This window comes from Mobula hypostoma, chromosome 28 (assembly GCF_963921235.1).
Source record: "Mobula hypostoma chromosome 28, sMobHyp1.1, whole genome shotgun sequence".
Lineage (NCBI taxonomy): Eukaryota > Metazoa > Chordata > Chondrichthyes > Myliobatiformes > Myliobatidae > Mobula > Mobula hypostoma.
This window is the reverse complement of record NC_086124.1, coordinates 8900462-8919864: the sequence shown is the minus strand read 5'-3', so window position 1 is coordinate 8919864 and position 19403 is coordinate 8900462. Positions and strand designations below refer to the sequence as shown.

The window sequence follows — 19403 nt, the reverse complement described above, 5'->3', positions numbered from 1 at the left end:
CACCGTAGAAAGCATTCTTCTGGGGTGCATCGCAACCTGGTATGGAAGTTGTCCAGTCCAAGACCGGAAGAAGCTGCAGAAGATTGTGAACACAGCCCAGCACATCACACAAACCAATCTTCCGTCCGTGGACTCACTTTACACCGCATGCTGTCGGAGCAGTGCTGCCAGGATAATCAAGGACACGACCCACCCAGCCAACAGAGTTTTCATCCCTCTTCCCTCCGGGAGAAGGCTCAGGAGCTTGAAGACTCGTACAGCCAGATTTGGGAACAGCTTCTTTCCAACTGTGATAAGACTGCTGAACGGATCCTGACCCGGATCTGGGCCGTACCCTCCAAATATCCGGACCTGCCTCTCGGTTTTTTTGCACTACCTTACTTTCCCTTTTCTATTTTCTATTTCTGACTTATAATTTAAATTTTTAATATTTACTATCGATTTGTACTCCAGGGAGCACGAAGAGCAGAATCAAATATCGGTGTGATGATTGTATGCTCTAGTATCAATTGTTTGGCAACAAAAAAGTATAAAGTACAGTATAATTTACAATTTTCCCTATTATTATGTATTGCATTGTACTGCTGCCACAAAGTTAACAAATTTCATGACTTATGCCGGTGATATTAAACCTGATTTTGATTCAAATTCAGAGGGTGGTGAGAGTGGGGAATGAGCTGCCAGTGCAAGTGGTGCATGCAAGCTCGATTTCAACACTTAAGAGAAATTTTGATAGGTACGGGGATGGCTAGGATATGGAGGGCTATGGTCCCGGTGCGGCTCAATGGGAGCAGGCAGTTTAAATGGGTCAGCACAGAGTAGATGGGCCAAAGGGCTGACTCTATGATAAACAAAGATGGGCAACCAACATGCAAAAGAAAGCAAACTATGCAAAGTACAACAAAAAAGAAAGAAGCAATAACAAATAATTAAATAATGAATAATATTACGAACATGAGTTATTGAATCCTTGAAAGTGAGTCCACAGATTGTGGAATCAGTTCCAAGATGAGGTGAGTGAAGTTATGCTATCCCACAAGAATCAAATATCACTGTGGTGATTGTACGTTCTAATATCAATTGTTTGGCAACAATAAAGTACAATAAAGAATATAGTATTTTGGTTCATGAGCCTGATGGTTGAATGGTAATAACTGTTCCTGAACCTTACGCTGTGGGACTTTAAGCTCCTGTATCTAAGATTGACACCTTGACAGATAACAATCTGGCAAGGAGGCTTAGTCACTGAAACCTGTCGTGGGAATTTAGGTCAATGAATAAAATTGTCAAAGCTCATTGGGAATCACAGTAAATGAGAAGAACCCGTATCATGTTTATTAGTTACTTGTCCTGGAAAGTAAATAGACTCACTGAGCTGGAGCACACCGACAACAAGACAGTGTGTTTTGTCGAGACTGGCTGGTGAACAATGGCATGCGAGAGCTGGGAATGGAAACCTGACCTTCTGCTCCGCTCCAGGATCCAAGAAGTAAATCTGGGTAATTGGAGCCCAGGGGTGTTCCTGAGGTGGCTGAGCTCGGGTGGGCGGCGGGGGGGGATGTTGGGCGGTTAAGGTTTCAACGCGCCTTGTATCGCATCAATCACTGCTAAATCAGGCTTAGCTGTCACATCCACTTGTAGCTCTATTCATCTGACTGGGTCGCCAGCCTTCATTAAAGAAATAGTGTTAGGTCAAAGTCTTATATTTAATTTATGTTTATGTACACTTATAAAAAGAGAAAGCAGTTTCATGCTTTAATATATATTTACCATTTTTAAGTTTACTTTTTAGCTTTTTTTTACCCGTTTACAGATAATTTAATAGATGACCTTTGCTGGTTGACTTAACTGCAGTGTGTTACAACAGTAGCATGCTCGACGGTGCCCACAGTGGTTAATTCTAGTGATGCCGGGGATTGAATTTTGGAGAAAGGCTACTAGGAATTGATGGCAGTTAATAAATTCCCTGGAAAACAACCTGCAGGGAAGCGTGGGGGAGAAATATGACATCTTGCCCACAAAATACTGGAGGAACTCAGCAAGTCAGGCTGAGGAAGCAAACAATAGGAATTCTGCAGATGCTGGAAATTCAAGCAACACACATCAAAGTTGCTGGTGAACGCAGCAGGCCAGGCAGCATCTGTAGGAAGAGGTGCAGTTGACGTTTCAGGCCGAGACCCTTCTCAGCACTGGGAGAAGTGTCCTCCTGTCCTGCTGAAGGCTCTCAGCCCAAAATGTCGACTATTTACTTCTATTCCATATATTCCGCCAGACCAGCTGAATTCCTCCAGCGTTTTGTGTGTGCTGCTTCGGATTTCCAGCCTCTGCAGGTTTCCTCGTGTTCGTTCTTGCCCAAATTTGCTTCTTGCTTTCTGTAGGCTGGTGGTGAACCCTTTCATTTTGTTTTACATAAGAACATAAGAAATAGGAGCAGGAGTAGGCCATCCGGCCCATCGAGCCTGCCCCGCCATTCAATAAGATCATGGCTGATCTGTCCGTAAACTCAGCTCCATCTACCTGCCTTTTCGCCATAACCCTTAAATCCCTTACTATGTAAAAACCTATCTAACTGTATCTTAAATATATTTAGTGAAGAAGCCTCAACTGCTTCCCTGGGCAGAGAATTCCATAGATTCACCACTCTCTGGGATAAACAGTTTCTCCTCATCTCCATCCTAAATCTTCTCCCCTGAATCTTGAGGCAATGTCCCCTAGTTCTAGTCTCACCTACCAATGGAAATAACTTTCCTAATTCTATCTTATCTATCCCTTTCAAAATTTTGTATGTTTCCATAAGATCCCCTCTCATTCTTCTGAACTCCAGAGACTATAGTCCCAGGCGACTCAATCGCTCCTCATAGTCTAACCTCTTCATCCCTGGAATCAACCTGGTGAACCTCCTCGGCACTGCCTCGAAAACCAGTATATCCTTCCTCAAGTATGGAGACCAGAACTGCACGCAGTACTCCAGGTGCGGCCTCACTGGTACCCTGTACGGTTGCAGCATAACCTCCCTGCTCTTGAATTCAATCTCTCTAGCAATGAAGGCCAATGTTCCGTTTCCCTTCTTTTGTTGCTTTGTTCCCTTTCCGTTTCTTTTTCGCACAATACAACAGAGAATTTTTGTCTTAAATACGTATGTTTTTTGGGAACTGGGCACCACTACCAAAGTCAGCATTTATAATAAATAAATAAAGGCATCCGTTAGTCTTGCGAGACCATGGATCTGCGCCTGGAAAGTCTTCACTCTCCAGGGCGCAGGCCTGGGCAAGGTTGTATGGAAGACCGGCAGTTGTCCATTGTTGCAAGTCTCCACGACACCGACGTTGTCCAAGAGAAGGGCATTAGGACCCATACACCAGTGTCATCGCAGAACACTGTGTGATTAAGTGCCTTGTTCAAGGACACAACACGCTGCCTCGGCTGGGGCTCGAACTCATGACCTTCAGATCGCTAGTCGAATGCCTTAACCACATGGCCACGTGCTCACCAAGCGGTTATAGCATCTCCTTAACCACCCTTGAGAAGATGCTGGCCATCTGCCTTAGAATGTAGAACATGAGACATTTCAAAGGTTCATTTAATATCAGAAAAAATATGTAGTATGCAACCTGAAATTCGTACTCTTCACAGATATCCACAAAGCAAGAACCCCCATAGAATAAATGATAGAAACAACGAAGCCCCAAAGCCCCCTCCCCCCACAACACAGGCCTTTTGTCCCATGATGTCATGCCCACCCTTTAACCTCTTTTGAAATCGATCTAACCCTTCCTCCCATCTGGCCCTCCATTTTTTACTCATCCCTGTGCTATCTGGTGTCCGGCGATGATGGAAAACGTGCGCGGGGGAGCTTTTAAAGTGGAAAAGCTGTTGCACAAGGGGAGTTCCACTCTTCTGATGTCAGAGGTCCGGGTCCAATTGTCCGAACGAGTGCCACAAACTGGGGTCTTCCTCGGTTGCAGCGGATGACCGCGACGACTTCTGTGCCTTTGCTCCCCACAGAATGCTGCAGTGCTGCCTTCATGGCTGCTGGGTCTCCCTGTCGATCCCACCCACCCAGTCCACCAGAGCTGACTTCGCTCGCTAGGACAGGCGTGGCCCCAACTCACCGGCCGGCTGCCCTCCCCCCGGTTTAGCCCGCCTGTCGAGGCCGTGTACCGGGGTGTGCCCGCTGTCACGTGCAGACAGCTACTTTGAGCCACAGGTGAGAGCTGGGTTTCCGGAGGGGCCCAAAGGTGGGTGAGCTGCCCTGAAATGGACACGACAAGCCCCTTCACCAGAGGCGTTACCCCTCCCTGGACACCCCATACACGCCATGCTATCTAAGATTCTCTTAAATGTCCCTAATATATCAACCACATGAATTGAAAAATATGGAAGGATATGGACATTGTGTAGGCAGAAAAGATTGGTTTAGTTGACCATTTGATTACTAATTTACTTTGTTTACAACTTTGTGGGCCAAAGGACATGTTCTTGCACTGTACCGTAATGTTATAAACTCCTTACAGACAGAAGCAGGAATTGAACCGGGTCACCATCAGTGTAAAATGTGATGTCAACTGCTATGCTACTGCGCCGCTTGATTTGACAAGCAAGAAGGTGAAGCTTTCAAATCTCTTACTAGCTCTTCTTTCAGTTAGTCCTGACGAAGGGTCTTGGCCCGAAACATTGACTGTACCTCTTCCTATAGATGCTGCCTGGCCTGCTGTGTTCACCAGCAACTTTTATGTGTGTTGGGTGAAGGTTTCTTGCGGTTTGGTGGAAATGCAGAATTGCAGGCGATTTGAACACTGGGCTAAATCAGAATGGTCGAGAATCAAGGCAGCAGGGTCCAGGCCCCAGAGCACATCAAACGACTGAACCCAATATTTGGACGATTTAAGCGCAGGCCAGATTGAAAAGGTTAGAGTGTCAGGGCCTGAGGGACGGGCCTGTTCAGCTCACTGGACAGGACTGTCTTTGTGGACTTCAGATCAGAAAGATATCTGTTTGTGTTTACCGTTTGCACAATTTGTTTTTTTTCTCTCTGCACATTGGATGCTTGACGATCTTCTTTGTTGATGAATTTATTTCTGGGGTTGCTTTGTTTCGCGACTGGCTGCAAGGAGTTGAATCTCAAGGTTGTATAATGTATGCATAGTAGGCAGCCGTCGATCCCAGGGGATCATGGGTTTGTGCCTCTGATGGGCTGTGTCCTTTCCAGGGCGCAAGCCTATCTGTTGCCCATGCAGTGGGTTCCCCCTCTCCACGTCACTGATGTGGTCCAAGGGAAGGGCAAGTACCGATACCGCTTGGTACCAGTGTCGTCGCAGAGGTTGCCGGAGAGAAGTTGTAAACAACATCAAACTGCCTGAGGGACCCCGGCTCCGGATTTCTTCCTCGGGGTTTACTCCCGAAGCCTTTCCCATGGGTGGGTAAGGCCGCAAGGCAGCGGAGGTTTAAAATCAGAGTGTCCCTTCTCCTAGGCGGGCTGCCGTCCAAAGCTGACGAGCCCCACCTGCCCGAAGCAACTGGTTTTGAGGCTCCAGTGACCCACCTTTGCCCCTTCTCTTGTCAGTAGAAACAGTTCCACCGGGCCTAGTAGCTAAGCCAGACGTGAAGGCCAAGAGTTGGACTTTGTTGTCAGAGGCTGTTAGAGATGCATGCCATTTGGAATACTTAAAGGTAGTAGGAGCTTATCCCTACTACCACCCTGGCTATGACAACCTCAGGAACCAATGTATGCGTACTTTGATAACAAATGTGTTTTGAATTTTAGTTTAGTCATGATCTGATTGAACAGTAGGACAGAGAGTGGGCCGAATGGCCTTCTCCTGCTGCTAATTACAGATTCCTGTTCTACTGCACTGTGCTCTCTTCAGGCCGACTGCTTCACAAACAGACACATCACGTCAACTCTTCTTTAATTAATAGTAGGGTCGCTGCGAATCCCTGTGAGAAGTGAAAACATCGCAGCAAATGGATACAGAACAAGCGTCTGTCAGTAAACCCCAGTGAGAAACAGCTGTCATTAAAACCTCTAGTCACACAATCTGAGCCAGCAGAAGTATGTACCTGTGAGAAATTCGTTAGCACAGCAAATCAACACCTAGCTTCAGTGTATTGGAGACCCAGAAGCCCTGTGATAAATTACTGTGTGTGAAGAGTGAAAAATAGTCACTTTTATTTATAAACACAAGGGATTCTGTAGACGCTGTTGTTTTGTCATTCTTTCATTCTTCGATTGAGAAGCAGCATAGTAACAGGCCCTTTTCTTCCCAATGAGCTCGCGCTACCCATGTGACTAATTGCACCCATGTGATCAATTGCGCCCATGTGATCAATTACACCCATGTGACCAATTGCATCCATGTGACCAATTGCATCCATGTGATCAATTATACCCATGTGACCAAATGCATCCATGTGATCAATTGCACCCATGTGACCAATTGCACTCATGTGACCATTGCGCTCATGTGACCAATTATGCCCATGTGACCAATTAACCTACTAACCCATACCACTTTGGAGTATGTGAGGAAATAGGAGCACCCCAAGGAAACCTATGTGATCACCGGGAGAACGTAACAAATTCCTTACAGACAGCGCTGGGAGTGAACCTGGCATTGTCATAACATTACGTTAACCACTGCACTACTGTAGCAAAACACACAACATACCGGAGGAACCCAACAGGCCAGGCAGCATCTATGGAAAAGAGTAAGCAGTCAACGTTTCAAGACGAGACCCTTCGTCAGGACTCCCCGTGTCCTGGAAGTGAATGTGCAAAGCAGTCTTTGTAGAAGATGGTGACATTAAACTGTTGTATTTGATTTGAGTCTTTTGGTGAGCTTGGTGAAGCTGAGACAATCAGTCTCAAGAAGAACTTCTTTCCCACTGCTATCAAGCTTCGAATATAGAACAATACTCCACAGGAACAGTCCATTTAGCACAGTACTGAACTAAATTAAACACCTAATGGAACTAATCCCTCTGCTTACACACAGTCCATATTTCTTTGTCCTCTGGACATTTTGAAGAGGCTCTTAAATGCCTCTATCACAGGGGTTTCCAACCTGGGGGTCCATCGACTCATCAGTTAATGGTTGGGGTTCACAGCATAAGAAAGGTTGGGGACCCTCGCTTCAGACTTACTTCTTTCACCATTTCCGGCAGTGTAGAATCAGAAACAGGTTTAATATCACTCACACAGGTTGTGAAATTTGTTGTTTTGTAACGGCAGTACAGTGAAATACATTGGAAAACTGTTACAGTAAGAAAATATCCACAGTGCCTATAAAATATTCACCCCCACCCCACCCCGGAAGTCTTTTATTGTTTTACAACATTGAATCACAGTGGATTTAATTTGGCTTTTTTGACACTGATCAACAGAAAAAGACTTTCATGTCAAAGTGAAAACAGATCTCTACAAGGTGATTTAAATTAATTAAAAGTTTAAAACACAAGATAATTGATTGCATAAGTATTCACCTCCCTTTAATATGACACACTAAGTCATCACTGGTGCAGCCAATTGGTTTTAGAAGCCACATAATTAGGTTAATGGGGACCTGTTTTTGGAGACCTATGAGCAGTCGAGGTGTTTCAATGTTTGCTAGTGAAAATACACCTGTGTTTGGAAGGTCCAACTGCTGGTGAATCAGTATCCTGCCAAAAAATACACCGTGAAGATAAAAGTACGTTCCAAGCAACTCCGCGAAAAGGTTATTGAAAAACACAAGTCAGGAGGTGGATACAAGAAAATTGCCAAACACAGCTTTAAATCTGCCAAGATTTATAAAATAGTTAAATTAATTCAGTCGTGGAAAAGTAAAAATAAATAATGAGGTAGTTTTCTCTGGACCTGATGAAGGGTCTAGGGCCAAAATGTTGACTGTATTCTTTTCCATAGATGTTGCCTGACCTGCTGAGTTCCTCCAGCACTTTGTGTGTGTTGCTTTGGATTTAGAGCATCTGCAGATTTTCTCATGTTAGTGAAATCTGTTGCTGAAATGTTGAGCGTGTGTCTTCAGGCTCCTGTATCTCCTCCTTGGTGGAACACTCAGAGGATAGGATTAGCAGAGACTTGTTCGCTATGGCCAACGAGGATAACCAGGCTACAATCTGGCGAATCTCGCGGTGCTGAAAGAAGTCATGGGGGAGCAACAGTTCGACATCTCAGCATACATCATGGACGAGGTGGGAGCTCCAGTGGGGGTGTCTGACCACATGGGGGAGATGATGGAGCAATGAGAAGATGGCATGTCCTGGGTGATCAGGGTCCTTAATGATGGATGCTGCCCTTCTGAGGCATCGCCTTTTGAAGATGTCTTCAGTGCTGAGGAACCAAGTGCCCATGGTGGAACTGGCTGAGTTTACAATGTTATGAAGTTTTTTTCCAATCCTGTGCAGTGGCTCCTCCATACCAGATGGTGATGCGACCAGTTAGAATGCTTTCTGTAGAAATTTGCGAACGTCTTTGGTGATGTACCAAGTCTCCTGAAACTCTCAATGAAATATTGCTGCTGTTGTGCCTGCTTTGTAATTGCATCAATATCTTGGGCTCAGGATAGATCTTCAGAGATGTTGACAGCCAAGAACTCGAAACTGCTCATTCTTTCCACTGCTGATTCCTTGTTGAGGACTGGTGTGTGATCCTTTGACTTCCCCTTCCTGAAGTCAATTCTTTGGTCTTATTGAGGCTGAGTGCCTGGTCGTTGTTGTCATACCACTCAACCAGCTGATTTATCTCACTCTCTTATGTCTTCTCACCACCATCTTAAATTCTGCCAACAATAGTCGGGTCATCAGCAAATTTATAGATAACACTTGGGCTATGTCTAGCCACACAATCATGGGTGTAGAGAGAGTAGAGCAGTGGGCTAAACACACATCCTTGAGGTGTGCCAGTGTTGATTGTCAGTGAGGAGGAGATGTTATTTCCATTCTGCATAGACTGTGGTGTCTTGGTGAGGAAGTCAAGGATCTAGTGGCAGAGGGAGGTACAGAGGCCCAGGTTTTGGAGCTTGTTGATTAGAACTGAGGGTATGATTGTGCTGAATGCTGAGCTGTAATCAATAAACAATATTACTGGTTGTCCAGGTGGTCCTAGGCCAAGTGGAGAGCCAGTGAGATTGCATCTGTTGCTGACCTTTTGTGGCGATAGGCAAATTGCTGTGTTTCCAGGTCCTTGCTTAGGGAAGAGTTGGTTCTAGCCATGACCAACCTCTCAGAACATTTCAACATCGAGGATGTGAGTGCCACTGGGTGATAGTTGTTGAAGCAGCTCACCCAGCTCTTCTTGGGCACCAGTATGGTTATCATCCTTTTGAAGGAGATGGGAAGCTCCATTTACAGCAGTGACAGATCTAAAATGTCCTTGGACACTCCCGCCAGTTGGTTGGCACAGGTTTTCAGAGCCCTATCAGGTACACCATCAGGGCCTGATGTCTTGCCAGTGTTCACCCTCTTGAAAAACGTTCTGGCGTCAGCCTCCGATATAGAGATGTTGTGGTGCGTGGCCAAATGGTTAAGGCATTGGACTAGTGATCTGAAGGTCGTTAGTTCAAGCCTCAGCTGAGGCAGCGTGTTGTGTCCTTGAGCAAGGCACTTAACCACATACTGCTCCTGCACGTTTATAGCCCAGTGGCGGCAGTTAGTGCAGTATAGATTTTTTAAAAAAAGAGATCCCAGGGTTACCAGATGCTACAGGGATTCACACAGGTGTAATTTTATTCTCCCTTTCAAAGTGCGTATAAAAAGCATTGAGCTCATCTGGGGGTGAAACATCACAACTATATGTGTAATAAGCAAAGTTAGCGATAACCACGGTAGTGTAGTGGTTAGCACAACGCTTTACTGTACCAGCGGCCCAGGGTCAATTCCCTCTGCTGTCTGTAAGGAGTTTGTACGTTCTCCCCTTGACTGTGTAGGTTTCCTCCGGGTGCTCTGATTTCCTCCCACAGTCCAAAGATGTATCAGTTGGTAGGTTAATTTGTCATTGTAAACTGTCCCATGATTAGGCTCGGGTTAAATTGGAGGTCATTAAGTGGCATGGCTCGAAGGACCAGAATGGCTTATTCTGCGCTGAGCCTCAGTGAATAAATTTTTTTAAAAAACTGACGTGAGATCATTGGATGTGGGAAGTTAGCGTAATAAGCGAAATATGTGTAGCGATAGTGAAATTAATGATATAAGTTGTAATAAGCGAAAGTTGGCAATGACATTAGCGTCACCAACAAAAAATACTCCTTCTCTGACTCATCCCCTCTCGAACTAAACTAAGCTAACAACGCAAAGGGTGATTATGTGATTACACTCATTCACTTCTACCACACTCTAACCCACGTGACAAATGACCATAATTCATAGTAAAATCCGCAGCACAAAATACAATACAGACAGAAAATAGATACATGGCTCCTACCTCATAAATAATATCTTATTGTTACGCCATTTGTTTTTTTTCTCTCTGCGCATTGGGTCTTGATTTTATGGGTCCTTTTGGGATTTCTTTGTTTTGTGGCTGCCTGTAAGGAGACAAACCTCAAGGTTCTATACTTCGATGATAAATGTACTTTGAACTTTGAATCGGAAGTCCTTAAGATGAGGCCTGTTGGCAAGAGCATGAGTCTGCGAATCTCTGTGAGTCTGCTGGAGGCCCTGTGAATCTGAGTCTGCAGGATGTTGGAGTCAGACTATCTTAGGGTTTAGAGGACTGTGCCCGTGCGTGAGTGGGAGGGAGGAATGAAGCTTGTTTTGCTGTTGTTGTTTTGTTGCTTATTGCGTTCTCTAGTCTTCCGTCAATCGTGGTGGTGTGCTGCACCAGCGCCAAAATGTGTGGCGACATTTGCGGCCTGCTCCCATCATACCCTTGGGTGTGTTGGTTGTTAATGCAAATGACACATCTCACTGTATGTTTTGATGTACACGTGATAAATAGTCTTGAACCTTGAATTGATATGCAACATATTTTGTAGCCTGGGAGATATACCCACTCAGGACAACAAATACTTTTTCAGGTCTTTAATTCCTTTTTCTGTTTTAGATGTTTTAATGCAGAAAGAAGGTATCAAAATAAAAACAACATGAATTTTTAAAAAATCACAGTTCCTGCTGTTACAATCTCAGCTTAATTTTGGTCCAGCTATTTGTGTATCGACTAGCTACATATGCAGTATGACAATAAATAAAACAAAATGAATAAAACCAATACTGTAGTGACAATTCTAAAAAACAATACAAACAATATTAGTGTCCCACCAACCCTGTACCTTATACACAGCATCAAAAATCGGAATAAATACATCTCATCTTAACTAAGAGGTATACTCTCTATGGCACACACGCGCTTAACTTCCAAACACGTATAGGCTGGAACTTGAAACAAATTCTCCTCGCTTAGGCTACGTGAACAGAGATTAACACATCTACATTACTCAGTTACATTCATATTCGGTCATGAAACAATAAAGTAAGACAAAAATAAACATTTACAATATCTTACCTTGTAGTTAAATTACTAGAAGGACTAACCTGCTAGGTCAATAAGGAACTTCGCACAACCATGCCATCCAGCACCGATACCTTACTCATGAAAATCTAAAGCATCCACATGTAAAATGTGTCAAGTTACCAATATTCTGGATTTACAAACAAGGTATAGATGAATTTACATGGACATTATCAAATATTATTCACCCTTCCTCACCATACCTGGGAAAAGCAGCTCCCAATTCTCGATGTTCATTCTAGAGCATCGTAACTCTTTTTTTCTACTCCGCACTTGCATAATGAGGTCACCGTTTTCTCTTAAAGGCACAAGCAGCTATTTTAGTATTACCGAGGTGAATACATAAGTGCCCTTTAACAATAGAAAATAATATTCTACGGTCACCTCGTTACACATATATAAGTATTAGATATAATATATAATCACAGCTCCTTGCAAAGAAAGAAGATCACTACTAGGAAAATAAAGAGAATAATGACTGCAGGAAATGGCTCAGAATGATTGTGAATTGAACTCAGGGGCTTCTGCAATCAATACTTTCCCATAAATTACATTGAACAACAAATATTTTCAAAAATCTTGTCTCTTCAGAAATTTTTGTTGTTTAAAACTGAACACAAATATAATTTCAGATGACTTGCATCACTCAGGAATTTGGAAAAACAAAAAATTAACTTTTATTGAATGATTTTGAATAATTGAATAAGTGTTTAATTGTATAATGGTGCTGACACTTTGCAATAAATAGTTCAACTGAGCTAATAATGTTTCGTTAACGATTTTTATTTGTACTCAGTGTCTGAGGCTTTTTGCTTAAGTGTCCAACAATAGTCAGCCAACATTGATGGATTCCAGTTGCCCTGATACCATTTCTCCATGACCACAATGTCCTGGTGAAACCTTTCACCGTGCTCGTCATTGACAACGCCAAGATTTGCAGGGAAGAAGTCTAAATGGTATTGCAGAAAATGAATCATTAGTGACATGTTGCACTTCATGGTTTTGTATGCTTGAAGCATGTTGTCAACCAGCTGCAGATAGTTTGGTGCTCTGTAGTTGCCAAGAACATTTTCAACAACATCCTTGAATGCCTTCCATGTGATTTTCTTCGGTCCCACTGGAAATTCTTCACATTTCCTGACACTGATGACCTGTTTGATCTGTGGACCAACAAAAATTCCTTCCTTAATCTTGGCATCTGCTATTCTGACTTGAATAATAAATTAAAAAAACGAATAAAAATAATTTTTTAAAAAATGATATAAGGTAGGGATATTTCATGATCATTTTCATGATCAGCTGCCCATGATCCATAAGATAAAGCCAAAAGTATTCAGGAAGCAAAATCTTTGTTGTTCAGCGTTATTTGACCATACTTCTTGTGATTGCAAGGATAAGCAGTGCTTTGTTGGGTTTGGGGAAAAAAAAATTCAACCTCCAGCAGTACGACATTGTTGGCTGTGCTCTGAGAGAAAGTGCCATTATATTCTGGGTGCGTCAGGTCAGCCTTTACATTATCTATGAGTGAGGCAATTAATCTATTTGGAATAAAAAATAACCGGACCTCAAAATGAAACTGCTTTATTAACTCTGCTCATTCAATTACATGTCTAATGACTTTCCTTGGGGAATGCACATTTTCAGATTGCAGCTTGTTTTAGTCTCTGCACAAAATTAAAGGTTTTAAGTTGGGTCCATAAGGCCTCAGAGCAGAATTAGGCCATTCAGCCTCTCATGTCTGCTCTGCCATTTGATCATGACTGATTTATTTTCTCTCTCAACTCCGTTCTCCTGCCTTCACCCTGTAACCTTTGACACCCTGACTAATCAGGAGCCAATCAACCTCTGCTTTAAATATACCCAAAGACGTAGCCTCCACAGTAGTTTCCAGCAATCAGTTCCGTGGATTCATCAGAAGCACGTCAGCTTCTTTTGGACAAACACTGACTTATTGGATTGGAACATGTAAAAGGGCTGGCATGTAAGTAGATTAATATGCCCAGGTGAAGGGTCTTGACGGAAACATTGACTATCCGTTTCCCTCCACAGATGCTGCCTGACCTGCTAAGTTCCTCTGGTATCTTGTTTGTTGTCCAAAGTAAATTTTATTATCAAAGTACATATATGTCACCACATACAGCACTGAGATTCATTTTCTTATGGGCATATTTAGCAAATCTATAGAATCGTAACTATAACGGGATCAATGGAATAGCAAGCAGAGTGCAGAAGACAACAAACTGTGCAAACGCAAATATAAATAAATAGCAATAAGTATGAGGTAATGAGATAAAGAGTCCTTAAAGTAGGATAATTGGTTGTGGAAACATTGTAGTGATGGGGCAAGTGAGTGTAGTTATCCCCTTTTGATCAAGAGCCTGCTGGTTGAGGGGTAGTAACTGTTCTTGAACCTGGTGGTCTGAGTCCTGAGGCTCTTGTACCTTCTACCTGATGGCAGCAGTGAGAAATGAACATAGAGTTGGCCATGAGGACTTTGATGAAGAGGAATTTCTTTGTTCTGGAGGGTTGTTCTTTATCTTCTTTTGTCTGTTATGTCGCTGGTGCTTTGGGCAGCATTGAAGGTCCTCCATCTCTGGTGGCATTTTTGGCTTCCTTCCTCGTGTCAGTAGCTTCCTCTCGTTCTACTGACAGTCATGCAGGTCCCGGGTGGAGACTCAGGAATACCATCACACGCAGATGTAGAAGGACTCTTCATTGCTGCTTCCGTAACAGTTTTGTTTGACCAATCAAAGCTGTAGACCCTGAGCTGAACCCCCTGAACTTCGAGGACTGGTGGACCATACTCAGTCTGGCCTCTACCCTTTGACCTTTTGGGCAAGGGTGACCCTACCAAAAGCCAAAGCATAAATCCCTAACTCCAGCCAATGACTCTTTGGGTCATTGAGGCATACAAGTCTCCAAACCACAAGAAGGTTGTGGTCCTCTTGGAGGTCAGGAGGGCTGTGAATCTTTGGAATTCCCCTCCCCTCAGATGCTCAATCATTATTCCAGGAGTTCCCAACCTAGGGTTGATGGACCTCTCAGTAAGTATAAGGGTCTATGGCATAAGAAAGGTTGGTGACTCTTACATTATTCAAACCTGAAATGCATAGACTTTTAGACGTTAAGGGATTTGGAGATGGGATGGGAAAGTAATTGAGAAAGTTAACATTATGGCGACTGAATAGCTCGGAGAATTCTATGGTCCATTGTTGCTTCTGTTGTTTCTGGAACAAAACTTGCCTTATAATCTGTTTATTCAAGACTTTTCATACATTAAATTTATAGTCATCATTGTTAGTATCTACAGGAGGAGCTGCATCAGAAAGGCAACATCTTTCATCAAAAATGTGAGGAAGTCTGTAGATACTGGAAATCCAAAGCAACGCACACAAAATGCTGGAGGAACTCAGCGGGTTAGGCAGCTTCGACGGAAGTGAACAGACTGTCGAGGTTTCGGCCCGAGACCACCTTCAGGGCTGGAAATTAAGTGGGGAAGATGGCAGAATAAAAAGTGGGGGAAGGAGGATAGCTGGATGGTGATAGGTGAAGCCAGGTGGGAGAGAAAGGTCAAGGGCTGTAGAGAAAGGAATCTGGTAGGAGAAGAGAGTGGACCATAGGGGAAAGGAAAGGAGGAGGGTCCGCTGGAGGAATTAATAGGCAGGTGAGAGGAAGTAAAATCTCAGATTGGGAAATAGAGGAAGGGGGAGGGGGGAGGGAGTATTTTTTTACTGGAGGGAAAATTCAATATTCATGCCAAATCTTCGATGAAAGATTCCTATCGCTACAGTTTGGCAATGCCAAGACCACTTTGATCACTTTGGCACTGAAATAGACTTTGTAATTTTTTTGTTCTAATTGCATTCTTTCTTGTAAAAATTGTGCAGGCTTTATGTTCACCCAGTCCTGAGGAAGGGTCTTGAACTGAAACGTCGACTGTTTATTCCTCTCCACAGACGCTGCCTGACCTGCAGTGCTCCTCCAGCATTTTGTGTGTGTTGCTCAAGATTTCTAGCATTTGCAGAATCTCCTGTGTGTATTGTTCATGTTTATGCTTTTCTTTTGAAGGCTGCTTATATGATGCTATGTGTCTTATGATGCTGTTTCAAGTTGTTTTTTTTAAATTTCAGAATCAGGTTTAATATCACAGGCTATATCAAGAAATTTGTTGTTTTGCAGCAGCAGTACAATGCAATACGTATTAATAAAGAAAAATATTGTTACAAGGATCTACCCCTTAGTAATAATCATCAGAGAGACAGAGAGAGAGTCTGTGATTACTGACAAGTGTCTTTATTATCTCAATGGAGGAGCACATAAAATTACACAATCTGTGTGCCCGCCTGCTAAGTTTTCCTGGACCCTTCATGAACAGTGGAAGAATTGGAAAGCTTATACCAGGAAATGGAGTCTATGCTGGCCGTGTGTTCCTCGTGGTCCCGATCTAATCCCCACATGCCCGTAGGGTACTCCACATCCACGATGGTGGCTCTCTGGAGGGTGTTGTCGGTGTTTTGCAATTGAAGCCTCTGCTTCTATATTCATTCCCTCCCAGTTCAAATGTTGCATTTTAGTGTTATTGGCTATGGGTTATCTGAGTGATCTTTAACACCTTCTCATTGGCTCTAGTCCAGGCCAGCATCCACTTATTGCCCTTCTTCTGCAAGCAACAACTGGTAATTTATGGCTCTTTGTTTGAAATCAGTAACCAGCTCGAATCACTCAGGGCAGCTTAGGGAATTTCCTTTGGACTGCTTCCATTGTTCCACTTACACGGAGTTTCTACTTCTAGTCTCACCCAACCTCGGTAGAAAAAGCCTGCTTGCATTAAACCTATCTATACCCCCATAACTTCACATACCTCTATCTAATCTCCTCTCTCTCTCCGATGCTCCAAGGAGTAAAGTTCTAATCTATTCAACCTTTCCCTGTAACTCAGGTCTTCAAGTCTTGACAATATTATTGTAAATTTGCTCTGTGCTCTTTCAATCTCATTGATATCTTTCCTGTAGGTAAGTGACTAGAACTGCACACAATACTCCAAATCTGGCCTCTCCAACATCTTATGCAACCTCAAGATAGCATCTCAGCTCCAGTACTCTATCCTTTGACTTATGAAGGCCAACGTACCAAAGGTTCTCTTTATCTACCTGTGTCGAGGACTTGTAGATCTGTATTCTCAGATGGCGAGTGGAGATATGACTCTACCAAAGGAGGTGTAAGGTGCTCCTTCCCTCCATTAGCCTGCTTAGCTTCCCCAATCAGGGTCACGTGAAGCCACAGAAGCAGGCGGCGGAAGGTTGTGTGAGCAGCTGGTGCACATCGCAAGTCCTGGTTATGCAACCACTGAAGCCAGGCAGACAATCTCTGAAGGGTATTGATAATGGCTGGGGGTCACCTGCCTTGTAAAGAGGAAGCCAATGAGAAAAACTCTTCTACAGAAAAATTTGCCAAGAACAATCATGGTCATAAGGACCATGATCGCCCATGGAATATGACTTAGCATGTAATCACGATGATGATTCCAAGATCCCGCTGTTCTACTGCATGGCTCAGTGCCTGACAGCTCACTGTGTAAGTTCTACCTGGCTTGTCCTCTCAAAGTGCAACACCTCACACTTGTTTGCATTAAATTCCATCTTCCATTTTTCAGCCCATTTTCCCAGCAGTTGAGACAGTTGTCATTCTTTTGGTAAATGGGGTTACAAACTTTGCTTTCCCCCAACTATACTACGATGTGCAAAAATCACAAGAACTGCAGATTTTGGAAATCTAAAGTAAGAAAACTGAAAGTTCTGGAAATACTCAAGAGGTTGGGCAGCATCTGTGAGATTAGAACCAAAGCCAGCCTTTAAAGTCAGAAAAACTTTCTAAAATCAAATGGCTATCATTAATTGTATTCAGTAATTGCAGGCTATTGCTTCGAAGGCAATTTAATATCGGAGAATGTATATCATATACAACCTGAAATTCTTACTCTTTGCAAACGTCCAAGAAATAGAAAAAAAACATGAAGGAATGAATGACAGAAACTTTGGAACCCCGAAGTCTCCCCTCCCTCCTATGCCCAACCAACAGGAAAAGCATCAACCCACCCTCTCCCCCCACTTGCTACAGCAAAAGAACTGACAACCCCCACCACCCACAATGCAAGCCCCCAAAGAGATCACGATCCAGAGTCCAACAAAAAAACTACTGTCCATCCCAACACTTTGACGTCTCTCTCGCTAGCAAAAGAGCGAGAGAGAGTAAGATATCGCTCCTGCAACAAATGAGAGCAGGAAGCCAGCAGCTCGCTGGTTCGATGTTGCAATCTGCCAATGGGAAAAAAACTGAGCTAATTAGAAGATAATTGTTTGAAATGTTAGTTCTACTTATAGACTGTAAAATCGATGGAAAACTATATTTTTTCCCTTAAATCTAGAGTCATATGTTACATACCTCAAGGAGATCTTGTGACTTTCTTGTGAGAATGATGTAATGGTCTTTTGGAGATCACCTGATGTAATTTTTCTACCGATGTGAGGTCACGAGTTGACATGTTCACCGCAGGTATAAAAGGGAAGATCTCTGCAGTTTCATTTTTAAAACGGAGTGTTACATTCTATTGTAAGGTACAATGGTGCTGGATTGGCAGTTTACCCATTTCTGCCAGATTTGTTGATGTACCTTTTCAGTAGTATTGGAGAGTGAAGACTTTATTGAAGTATAGGACCTGAAAGATTAAGAGAAATTGGTATTGTTTGGCAATTTAACAAAGGATTGACCTTATTGAGTCTTCGTTGAAGAAGTAGCGACCTGCATCAGAGATAACTCCTGCCAAAAGAACAAGGAAGTTCATGCAGGATTTGCTCGCCAGAAGAAAGGTCAGTTGTTTTAAGCCATTTATTTCCTTCATCGTGAATACTTTTGGACAGAACTAGCAGGAAAGTCGCGTCTATGAAGAAATCCTTCTCCAGGGAAGTCTCTCCCAATTGAATGTATAAGTCTGTTGGACTTTCAAATTTACCATTTTCAGAACTGTATTTGACTTTACCGCTCTAAGAACTGTTTTCGCATTTATCGCTTTAAGAACCAGTACCGAGTGGCGATTTGTTGAACGGCCGCATAGCGGTTAACTTCCGGTTAAGGTTGGCGTTTGTTTTCTATTGTTTATCCGTTTTTAATAAATATTTGGTTGTTTTCATATAACCTGATTCAATTGATATTCATTGTTGCTGGTTACATAACACATAGAAAAATGCAGCACAAAAACAGGCCCTTCGACCCACCTAGTCCATGCTGAACCATTTAAGCTACCTACTGCCATTGTCCTGCACTAGAAGGTCAATGAGTTGTACATGTGATGTAGGTAGGGGCAATCACAGCCCAGTCCATCACAGGCAAAGCCCTCCCCACCAATGAACACTGCCTACCAACTTGCACAGCAACTTTGAGGGATCTGTGGAATCTATCTAGACAGGTTGTACAAGCCCGCTTTGGATTCCCCGGTGTTTAGAAGATTAAATATGGATCTAAAAAGTGGTTAAAGTGATAACTTAACTCGGTGTGGTAGATACAGGTAAATTACTTCTCTTGGTGGAATACAACCGAACAAGAAAGTTCGTGGTTTGAGTGAGAGAATTACTGCAGTGTAGCCAGAACCCATTAATTTAAACTAAAGTTTTCAATTGTCCACCAAAGTAAAAGCTTTCAATTATCTCAATAAGTTTTGGAAGTAATTTCATGCAGGAGTGAAAATGGCTTTGGTTAATAATGAAAGAGTTTAACCTTTATCTCTTTCACTTCCGGATAACTTCAGTCGACCACCTAAGAGAAAATAAAAATCAATTTGCACTTTTTTATTTAAACTAGAGGCTTTAGAAGATATTTTCAGTGAATATGATGTGACATGCTGTGT

The 19403-nt window shown here is 43.0% G+C and overlaps 1 protein-coding gene across 5 annotated transcripts in view; it reads left to right on the top strand.

The window, feature by feature from the left end:
• Positions 1–19403, top strand: part of LOC134339031 (parkin coregulated gene protein homolog) — a 498671-nt gene that overhangs the window by 107886 nt on the left and 371382 nt on the right. The gene's annotated exons all lie outside the window — the stretch shown is intronic.